The sequence below is a fragment of the Arvicanthis niloticus genome, chromosome 15 (genome assembly GCF_011762505.2).
Source record: "Arvicanthis niloticus isolate mArvNil1 chromosome 15, mArvNil1.pat.X, whole genome shotgun sequence".
Taxonomy (NCBI): Eukaryota; Metazoa; Chordata; class Mammalia; order Rodentia; family Muridae; genus Arvicanthis; species Arvicanthis niloticus.
In genome coordinates, this window is record NC_047672.1 from 53459118 (window position 1) to 53471395 (window position 12278).

Here is a 12278-nt window from a genome sequence, read left to right on the forward strand (position 1 = left end):
ACTGCCTGCCATGGGTATAAGGGGCCAGCTCCAGTGGTTGGGAGGGCAGAGTATCTGCTTTGTACAGCCAGGTCTCATCACAGTGGAGGGAGGAGGTGCTGTCAGGGAGCAAATGGCACTATGACGAGTCTGACTTTTCTGTCAATAGAAGACCAAGGACTGTCCATCCCTTTCTCCTCCTGGGGGTTGGCACTGTGAAAGGGTACTGGGCACACCTCCCACAGGCACACACCCTCACCCAGGCACACCCAGCCTCACCCTATGGTTTGCCCACAGGCTGATTTCTCAAAAGATCAGAAAGATGAATGATTCAGAAGCACCCATAGCTTTGTCCTGCTTAGACTATAATCCCACGATCTGTGCCTGATTTTTTTCTCTCTGTCTTCCTTTTTTAAGTGTCCCTGTACTTCGGATCAAATCCCTTCCTCACCATCGCTTTGGAAACAGCAATGATGATGTACTGTTTCTTGATTACATAACGATTTAAAGCGAGAAATATTCTTGTTGAAATACCTACCCCAGTTCTGATTTGACACTGTTTCACTTTGCTCTGTTAATCCAAAGTTTTTCTGACTAACATCCTACGCTAGTCATCCTCACATTCACTGAGGAATTTTGGAGGCAAGGTTCTGGTTTAACTTGAAACACTGAAAAATTTCCCCCGTGGTGTATATTGATTCCCCGTGAGAACCACAGGCATTGTTGGTCGGTCTTACTAATTATGTGGTTTCTATATGTAAACACTTGTCTTTTACATGTGTAAATGTGTACAGGGCAAATACTTTCTAGTACTAACCTAAGGATGTGTACAAACACACACACACCTTATGAAACTCTGCTCTCCCCGTAACTATTTCCTCCTTAAATAAGGCCTCCCCTTTTCCTCTAACTATGAACTGACAAAGTCAGAGGCCTGCGAAGATACCACATTAGCCAAGTGCTCTCAGAAAAAGCAGAAGGACCTGAGTTTGGATCCCTAACACTCATGTCAAAAGCTGGGTGTGGGCTGGGCAGTTGTGGCATACATCTTTAATCCCAGCACTGGAAGGCAGAGGCAGGAGGAGCTCTGAGTTGGAGGCCAGCTTGGTCTAGAGACCAAGTTTCAAGACAGCCAGGGCTACACAGAGAAACCCTGTCTCAAAAAATAAAACAAACCAACCAACCAACAAACAAAAACAGTGTGGTAGTCCATCTCGAATCCAGTGCCAGGAAGATGGATCTGGTCACTTCAGGAACTTGCTAGCCAGCCAGCATAGCTAAATTGGTGAGTTCGAGGTTCAGTGAGAGACCAATCTTGAGAAATAAGGTGGCCAGTGATTGAGTAAAATGCCTAGTGTCAACCTCTGGCCTCTACACACAAATAAATTTAAATATATATATATATATTTGTATATATATATATATATATTATATATATATATGTGTGTGTGTGTGTGTGTCTGTGTGTGTGTGTCTCTGTGTGTGTGTGTCTGTGTGTGTGTCTGTTTGTGTGTCTGTGTGTGTCTGTGTGTGTCTGTTTGTGTGTCTGTGTGTGTCTGTGTGTGTCTGTGTGTGTCTGTGTGTGTCTGTGTGTGTGTCTGTGTCTATGTGTGTCTGTGAGTCTCTGTGTATGTATACGTATATCTCTATATACATACATGTGTATGCACACACACATATCTATCTATCTATCTATCTATCTATCTATCTATCTATCTATCTATCTATCATCCCATATACAGTTTTAAGTCTCTGGATAAAATCAGTAGATAACAGTTTTTGATTACTTACCTGTCCCTTTCCTGTCCTTAATCACAGTGGCTTTGATCCCATTTGAGCCTCACAATTACTCCTTGGTTAGAAATTATCATCATGCATCTTGCCTTTATTACACAGGCATATACACATTGGGAATGTGTGGTAAAAGCCAGCGACTGAGTCAAGGACACACTGAAGCAGATGTCAGGTTTCCTTTTATGCCCACTGTTGATGTTCCTATGCCATCAGGGTCTTTCTGTGTGTGAGTGTGTATGCATCACACCCCTGAGGGGTTTGGTCAATGGTTTTCTCTGCTTTTCTATCAGTTTTATACTTTGGTGGGCAAACGGACCCACGTTGAAGTTCTCTTTGGTATTAAATCTCTTTTCCAGTGAAGTTTAATGGAGGTTCTCATTTCCCAGGACATCACCCCCAAAAGTTTTGAAACACACTAAATTTTAAATCCATGACGAGAGAAACTGTTTCTAAGGGCCATCTTTCCAGGTGATGTAAAGGTGACACCATTTGAGGTGTCGTGTGTCCTGCTCCTTCTCTGGCTTTTGTTTTGTTTTTCTTTGTGACTTAGAGACTTACGGTGTCTGCAGATCTTCACCCAAAACTTAATTCAGGCTCTCTGACACTGTACCTCTATGTTGCTTGGAGAGTCAACTTAAAATATACAATCTCCAGACGGGAATGATTTAGCAAAATTAAAAGCAGACAAGGGGCAGGGAAGGCGGGAGGTGTCAAATGTTTTCTCTACCCACTATCAGTTTGATGTGGTAGCCTTGTTCCTACCTAGTCCTCCTTCATGCCGTCCACTATTCATGGCTAAAATAGCTGACATGGTAACAGAATACACAGGAAGAGAGATGTGTAGGCTCTTCGGTCTCCAGTCTAACCCACCACAGAGAGTTTTAATTGTGGCTTGTTTCAACTTAATTTTGTTTCGCCCTTGGGATGAAAGACACTAGTTTCAGTGTGACTCAAGAGGTACCATAAAATATGTAAGGACTTGCAAGAATTTTCTTAGTCTCCTCCAGAGAAAATCAGTATTTCTAATCACTTATTTGTTTTTTTGAAGTAAACTCTTTCCAAACAAAACCATGCCATATTGGTGAGCTGATATCAATGTTTCCAGTCCTGTAGCACACAGACTGATTTATTTTTTATGAACACATGTGATTAAAATCTCATCTCTGGTTAGGAACAAACCGAGTAAGAGTTACATATAGGGAAAGAAGTTACATATAGGGAAGCAATGTCACATAGTAGACCAATCTCTTTTTTAGTCTGTCTCCGGTGAGATATGCGGCAGAGCAATTCAGAAGTACTGGGAAGTTTAAGTACAAAAAAGAGAATTTCCCAGTCATCCCAGATCTTGAGTCAGTATCATTCAGTACAGGCCACCCTGTTTTCATTAGTGCTGACTCACAGTGGGATGGAGTGAACGGATACAGTAATAATTTGTGAGGAGACCATGAAGACCGCCATTTTTTTCCCTCCATTGCTCTACTGCTCTCAGATCTTATGTTCATCTCAAAAGCCATCATAGGCAAAAGGTGATACCAATTAGACTGTGGTCAGTGGCACACCTCAAGAATACATCTATAGCCCAGATCCAGAACTGTGTTAGGCTATAACTAATTTTTAATGTTGGTGTAATTTCTGAGCGCGGTGCAAATAAACTTGCTTGAATTCTTGTTAGCATCTTGGATGCCTTTCTGAAGGCTACAACCTATGGGTCTCAGTGGCACAAAGAGATAAGATGTCCTTTGTCATTCATTTTCTGCAAATAGTCTGTATTTACAGTACCATGCCAGTCGTTTCTGACTACCACTTAGGGCAATTTGCTTAGCCTAGCGGAATGTCTTGGAAACTACTGGCAATGATTTAGCCTCCAAAATTGGAACACATTTAGTAGAGACAGAAAGCCTATGAACAAATAGTGGGCATGTGCCAGAGTAAATAAGTGTGGTTCATGAGCTGCGGTCAGAAATGTCTCTCAGTATGCAGGCAAGGCCTTTGCCAGCATTTGCCATGAAGCCATCACACAAAGCAGTTTTTCCCCTCTGTGAGACAGACTCAATGAAAGAAGGAACCCAGCCTCACAATCTCCTCGTGGGGTTGTCATCACAGGTCATAGGAAAGGAGATCTGTGCTGAGAGGACTTTTTCTCCAATTAGTCTTTCTTACTCGGCCTGCCAAACTCTCATGAAAAAAATCAAAAGCACGCGACTCCTGAGGGAATAGTAGACTGCGAGCGAGCGTTGGTAGAGGAAGGCTCTGCAGCACTCCTCGCCCCTCCCAGGATCTCATAGTAAGCCACAGCGTCGTCGTTTTGCTTCGCCTCTTTTCCAAATCCAAGCTCTGGCCCATACTGCGTAACTCCTTCGAAGCACTTGGTGAAGCTGCCATTCTCGAGAGAGATATGGAGTCAAGGATAAGATTCCTTAACTGAAGACTGAAGGAGACAGAATTGTACAGTGTCCACTCAGGGCTGCCTGCATTTCCTTTAGAACTTAACTACTTGATCATACGTTCCTGGTAGCACTGGGCCTTGAAGAGCGTGCTCTCTGATGCAGTGTGCATGCTTGCCCATTGAGCATAGAGTTTGGTTGCGTGTGATTTTTCTACTCGTGTGTAGACTGTGTAGTTTCATGGTGGCCACTGAAATTCAAGAAGGAATCTCTTATTTAAACAATTAAAGGGACCACAACTCAATACCCAGCAAGATTCATTCATTGTGGGATTTCTGTTCTACTTTGTTAATGCAAAGCTGTTTGTTTCTGCTGCGTCGGTGCATACTCTAGGCTAGCTGGCCCTTAAGGAGCTGTGTGAGTCACCTGTCTCTTTATCACCTTTACTGCTGTAGAAACATTGAGATTCCAGATGCACACCAACACATCTGGTTTTATATTTTTAAACATGGGTTCCAAGGATTGGACTTAGGTTGTCAAGCTTGTGTGCTTATCCACTGAACCATTTCTGTCTTCTCATTTTGTTATATTTAAAGAGGCAAATAAGGATTTGGAGAAGTTTCTCAGTCATTATGGGGTACTAGCTGCTATTCCAAAGGTCCTGGGTTGGATTTCCAGCACCCACAATGGCAGCTCACAACAACTCCAGCTCCAAGGATTCCAATACTCTCTTCTGGCCTCTTCAGAATGTACTGAATGCATAATACACAGATGTACAATCAGGAAAAACACTCATACACATAAAATAATAATACAATGAAAGGTAAATAGGATGACTTCTTACATTTTGAATAGATGCGACAGTTCTTCATGTCAAGTTGATGAAATCGGGATGAGTGACCTAATAATTTAAGAACAGTGTCATACACAGTGTGATACACAGTGTCATTGATACACAACGTGATTGATACACAATGTGATTGCTACATGTGGTGATACACACACAGTGTCATTGATACACAGTGTGACACACACACACATAGTGTGACACACACACAGTGTGACACACACAGTGTGACACACACAGTGTGACACACACACAGTGTGATACACAGAATACAACAATACTCAGAGATGGTACAGTCTGCTCAGGGGCCAGTTCTAAGCAGGATATGTATCTCAGAAGGAAGTTCAACTGGCTTAAGTGTTGAAAAAGGGAGTCATTTTGGATTATGATTTTGTGCTTACAGATGCCATCCTGGACAAAGTGCTTACCCATACAGCTTCCTTCCTTGTCAAGTGGGGATACCACACTGTTGTGTTTAGAGTGTTAAGAGAAGTAGATATGAAAATACCTAGGAGAGGGTACAAAGGGATGTCCATATCAATATAAGATGCTATTCTTGTAATTTGTTTCATAGTCTTTTTTTATTGCTGTACAAATCTATAGTCAGTAGTATTTTATCCATCTATCTACCTATCTATCTGTTTACATCTGTCTATCTATTATCTATCTATCTATCATCTATCTATCTATCTATCTATCTATCATCTATTTATCATCTACTATCTGTCTATGTATCTATCACCTATCTATTTTCATATATGATTGATCTCTCTATCAAATATTTATCCACTGATCTATCAAGCGGCAATGGCACTAACCCAACATTATACCACATTTTATTTTGTAACACTCAACTCTCCTTCTTCTGTGAACTAATGCTAAGAAATAACCTTAGTCAATATTTAAGTATAACAACTGAAGTGATTAGCCAGATATGGTGGCTCATGCCTTTAATCCCAGCACTTGGGAGGCAGAGGCCGACAGATCTCTGAGTTCTTGGCCAGCCTGGTCTACAGAGTGAGTTCCAGGTGTACACACAGAAACTCTGTCTCAGGAAACAACACAACCTCCTCCCCAGAATAGAACTGAGTGATAAAAAAGAGAAAAGGAGGGATCAAAATGGGAAGATGCAGGAGATTGATTGCATTCCCATCCACCATCTGGGATTAACCTAGTTGAGGTTCTAGTACTGGGAGCCAACTCAGTGCTCACACTGAAATCTAGGTTCTCCAGTCACTTCGCTTATTTTCCTACCTCCCAAGTCACCCCACAGTTCCACCTCACAAAAAGGCAAACACATTTCCCTTTCAGTTAACTTTACATCTGGACTTTCTTGCTGTGTCCTTTTGTGCTGGGTGTAGCTTATGTAATAATTTTGCCTGGCCAGCTTCTAGGAAAGCTCTGCAATCCCTGAGCTGTTTGTTTGCTTCCCTCCGACAATCACAAAAGCCAGGACCATGTGCATTCAAAATGCACAGGCATAAGACAAAGCAATACCAAAGCAGCCAATTACTGCAGGACAAGAAGGTGCCGTGGGGTATGCCACATTCCCACCCAAAGACCCTAGACATTCTGCTGTGGTATCGTGCCATATTTTCTCCACCCTCCCCCACTAACCTCTACAGCTCAGGATAAAACAAGTCTTGGTGAAGGATGGAGAAAGGAGTCTTGCAAAAACTGTCGAGTCTCTTCAAAGCAGTTTGAAATGTTGATCTCTCTCAGCTGGTGGTTTTCCTTACCCCACGGACCATTCTAGAAAGCATTCATTGCGAATCTCAGATTAGCAAACACTTAACAAGTCTCATAAAATATGGCAGACTCAAAACCTAGCTACCATCACTTTCATATCTCAGCCATATTCTGGATCATGTTTAAAAATTTATTAACAACTTTATTTGCTTCAGAATTACTTAAAGGTATATGTAGAAGATGAGGAAAAACACGTTACAGATGTTATTGATGAAAGGGACACACCAGATTAGCTAGATTAGGACAGAGTATCAGGTTGTTGATTTGGTTACGACTGGAGAAAGTTCAAATACATACATACACACACACACACACACACACACACACACACACACACACACACACACACACTGATCTAATAGACCTCAGGATGAAGTTTCTTCAAAACTGCCGTAGACTGCAGACCAGCTGATCTGGGAGATTCCTGGTGATTATCCTGTGTTAGCCTCCTAACTTGCCAGAGAAAGACTGATGTCACAGATGCACAACAATGCAGGTGGCTCTTTCTTCTTTTATGTGAGTTCCAGGGATTGAATTTATATCACCAGGCTTTTCTTTATATGACTCCAGATGAAGTTTCTTACCCTATATATTTTTTCATTGCTTGACTCTGCAACACTTACGATTAGAATATTTTACTCTAATTTGAAAAAACAAAACAAAACAAAACAAAACCTCCATCAGCTATTTCAGAGGCCTGAGGAGAAAAATGAAGGATGGTGTAAATCAAATGGACCCACCCTTCTGACTTGTGATGTGGCCAGGGAATCTGGACACTGTCAAGGCTTTGCGACCCATACCCTAAAGTGACTTTGTTATAGGAAAGGAGTTTAATTTTTTTCCTCTTTGTAACCTTGTGAAATTTCCACATTAAAAAGCAATCACATCTTTCAAGCTAGAAATGATTGTGTTTGGCACCACAGCCTCTGGTGTAATGGCTTGTGCTTGTTTTCACTAAAGCAAAATCAGCTTTCAAAATAAATCATCTGTAACAACATTCTACTCCCCAAATCATATAATCCTATTAACGGAGTTTCAATTTTTCCCCATCGTCACTGGTCTGACGAGATCGACTGAGTTTAAGTGTGGAGACAGAGGCCATACAGGATTTGGGCTGCGGTGAGGAGAGCTACTCAGCTGTGGGCGCGTGAGAGCTCACTGCACCTTACAAATTCACACCTGTGTCTCATCTTACCTCATGTGCTCTGTGGGAACAGTTATGCAGTCACTCAACAACTCAAGCTAGTCAAGAAATAGGCCCATGCTGGGACATAGGCAGCCTGGTAGGTTACTATGCTTGTCCCACTTCGTAAGACCTCGGTCAAGATCAAACACGCAGATCCACTGACTGAAAATGTGTCCGCCTAGCTGCATGGCATCTTTTCCCAAAGTAGAAATTATACGGCAAAACCTACAAAAGCATTTTTGTGTGTGTGTGTGTCAATTTGGAGTTTTCAGGAGAGTGTGTCCTTTTGTGTGTGATGAAAAGAAGAAAAAGAACTATCTTCAATCACAAATAGTCTGGTTTTTTTTCCAGTAGAGAGGGAGTGTGTCTAGAAAATATTTAGGGAAATTTCCAGCCAATATGTCCTGTCCAGCTTTGCCTTTGTTCCTTGTAAATGGTCTGACATGGTTGAACTTGGGTTTATCAGTCCAACAACTTGTTAACAGTTTACAAGTGTAATGACCTTATCAACGTGTTCAGCCAAAGCAGTTGTGGTATTTATAATCCTCTACATTAAGTGACAGGTATTGTGAGTGAGCATCATATTCTGTGATGGACAAGCTGTTGTCTTCGGGTAGAAATTTACAGATAACCCGCCTCTGCTCCCCCAAGCAGTCATCTTCACGTTGGAGATAGCCCTGTCCACGAGCCAGCTTCTTCTGGCCTCCCACTGATGTCCAGGCTGAAGGGTAAGTCCATTTTTCAAAGTCAATGCAAACTTAACAACAGCCTTTTCCTCAGTCTGAGTTTACAGGCTCCTTGCTTTTTCAGCCATCTTACTCAACTAGTAACTCTCACGCAGTTGAGCCCTGTGTTTGAATTCTATCTCTGCCACTTACTACACTAATACGTTTAGCCAAAGTATTCAACCTCATTAAGATGTTAATTTATCAATCTACTGACAACGTGCAGTAAGATTACCTAGTTTAGGCCAGCAAGATGGTCAGTGGGTAAAGATGCTTGCTCCCAACCTGTTGATTTTGATCCCTGGGATCCACTTTGTAGAAAGAGAGAACCAATTCTACAAAGTTATTCTCTAACTTTCTCATGCCCATCAAGGCAAGAGAGTGAGTGCCCTGTCTCCATCTAGATAAGCAAACAAATGAGACAAAGATCCCCTGCCTTAAAGGATTATTGATATGATCAGATATTAGCTGTAAATTATAAAATGTAGCTGCTGTTTCTCCCTTGGAATAACCATGAGACTACTTTGCATGAAATGAATTCTACATAAATGCACAATAACAAATGGAAGCAATTTCATAATCTCAAGCCTCTGAAAGCATTTCTCTTAAATGTTTATTGTAACGGTGGGATAGTTAGAGGGTCCTGGGTGTTCAGCATGCGCTCCCTTTGAGACCCTAGATACAAAGTGGTTCTGTGTGCTCCACCTTCTGCTGCAGATGAAACAGCAGTGACAGTTCCTTGATTTCCAAGTCCACAGAAAAGCAGCAGTGTCCCCGGGGAATGACTTTGGCATCTGAAGCAGGTTTAGATAAACTGGCATCTCTCATAGCACTTGGATGAATGATAACTGGCATCTATAAGGTTCGGTTGTTGAAAAATTTACGGCCATTACTTCAGTCTTGTGGAAAGCCCAACTTGAAAGCACATTGCTCTTTCTAGAAAAAGAATGGAAGTTATGAATATCGCTTAGAGGCTCTCCTGCATACGTAAGACACCCACTCATCATGAGCTAGCCATACAAAATGTAGAGGTTTTAATTATTTTTTAACAAAATTAAGTGCTGCTTTCTTAGGATATCATATTTCAGTATACAATTTTGATGAGTTAACACAATTACATGTAAAGTGATGGCTACAACATGCCTTCGATAGTCGTTTATAAACACAGCCTCACTTCTGTTCTTTTCCAAAGATAGAGACTCATTCATCTGTACTGCCATGCTGTCTAGGTCTAAGACATTCAAACATTTTAAAAATGGTTCTGTTTAATTGGAGATGCAAGAAACCAAATGCTTGCCTTTATGTAGCAATGGTTAAATTTGATATTAAACTTGTTAAATTTTGATAAATTATTTCCTATGACAAATTAGGTCATTTAGAGTCCTCATTAATCGTATATTTTCCATCTCGGATCAGGCTAGGCATGAAATTAACTCACACAAATTGTCGGTATATCAATTTGGTCATTTACTTATATTTTCAAACAACATTGCATATTATTAGCATGATTAACGTTTATCAGGAAACATTTTTATGCCATAAAATTTATTTTTGTAAATCTACAACTCATTATTTAAAAGGTAAGCTTATAGAGCTGTATGGCCAATTAAAATTTGGGCAGGTTGAACAATTATTGACCCTAAGATTTAAATTATTTGGATAGAGATTCAGGGATGTGCAGCTAAAATGAGAGTGTAAGTCAAACAAGTTCACCGTTTACACATTGCATTACTAACACATATCACACACACACACACAGAGTGATGAAGTCATTTGTGTACTCTTCATAGCAGCTCCTGAGCTCTTTGGGGGGAGGGGAATCTGGCAGAAGCAAATGCATTAGTAGCATTTTTTTTAAAAGTGTATTCACAGCTAACCATTGAACTAATAATGAGGTTCCCAATAGAGGAGTTAGAGAGAAGACTGAAGGAGTTGAAGGGGCTTGTGGCCCCATGGGGAGAGCAATAATACCAACCAAACAGAGCTCCCAGAGTTAAAACCACCAGCCTGGGAGCTGGAAGGGACCCATGGCTCCAGCTGTATATATAGGGGAGGATGGCCTTGTCAGACATAGGTCAGAGAGGAGATCCTTGGTACCATGAAGGCTGGATGCCCCAGTGTGGGGGAATTAGAGGACGGGGAGGTGAGAGTGTATGTGTGGGTGGGGGAACTTCCTCATAGAAGCAGGAGGAGGGGTTCCTGGTTGTGTGTGGGGGAAATGGGGAAAGGGGATAATATCTGAAATGTAAACAAAACATCCAATAAAAAATTAATTTAAAAAATGTATTCACGTAAGTTCAGATCGCTGCTCTGCCTCCTGGTCCGCCCTTTACATAATCCCTCTTCCCATCTTCCTTCCCTTCTCCTCTGAAAGAGTGTAGCCTCCAACCCCAATCCTCCCACCTTGGCATGTCAAGTCTCTACCTGGCTAGGCGGCATCATCTCCTACCGAAGCCAGAGAAGGTAGCCCAGTTAGGAGAATGGATTCCACAGTCAGGCAAAAGATATAGGTATAGCTGGTTGGGGGTCCCACATGAAGACCAAGCTGCACATTTGGTACATATGTGCGGTGGACCTAGGCCCAGCCCATATATATTCTCTGGTTGGCGCATCAGTCTCTGGGCACCCCAAGGGTCCAGGTTACTTCACACTGCTGCTGTTCCGGTGGAGTTCTATCCCCTTTGGGGCCCACGATCCTTCCTCCAGCAGCACATTTCTTGTAGTAACAACAGTTGAGAATGTCCTCTCAGTGGATGGCAGAACCAGAACTGAGTGTCTCCAAACAGTGTTTAAGTAAATAAATAAGGGCTGCCAGCAAAAATCTTGTGTCTCAGGCCTTTTTTCAAGGGGTGTGTCAGGAAGGGGGCTCTGTTTTTAGTCTGGTAGAAAAGAACAAATATTCCACGAACCACTAAATCATCCGGTCCTCTTTAAGAGATTATATCTGGATACCTTCAGACAAAAGACAGAACCTAAACTCAGAGTTTACGGAGTTAATTCAACTTTGAGCTGAAGTGAGCAAGGATCTTACTCCATTAACCTTGGGCAGACAACTGTGCTTGTATCATGGTCTGGAATCTTGCCCTTAAAACCCACAATTGCTGGATATTACATGATCACTGACTGCTAACAATCACTCCCATGTGGTGGGATGACATTCTTTTCCTGCTCGTAATAGTGTGACAGTTTCCCTAGGGCACAGGTGCCATCCAAAGAAAGTCATGTCTTCCAAAGGAAGGCTTTTTCTTTTTTTTCTTTTCAGTTTTCCAAAGTGGCTACAACTTACTTTATTGCCTTTGTATACCCACAAATACTTTCTGGCCTGAGCAGGAATATCCAAAAAAAAAACCAGATGGGGAGATAAGGCTTTTAATACTCTGTGGGTATAGTCAGGCTCAAGACAAAAATAAAAATCATGTAATAAACTTTTCATTCAGGAGAAGGATGTTTTGATCAAGATCTCATTCTGTCTTTTTCTCAACAATGATGATGATGATTATGAGGATGACTACAGGGATTAAATTTAACACCTTTCCTATGTTAATTGCTTCCTAAACTGATACTTCCATCCCCTCCATGGGACCCTCTTGATGTGACCACCTAAAATCCTCAAA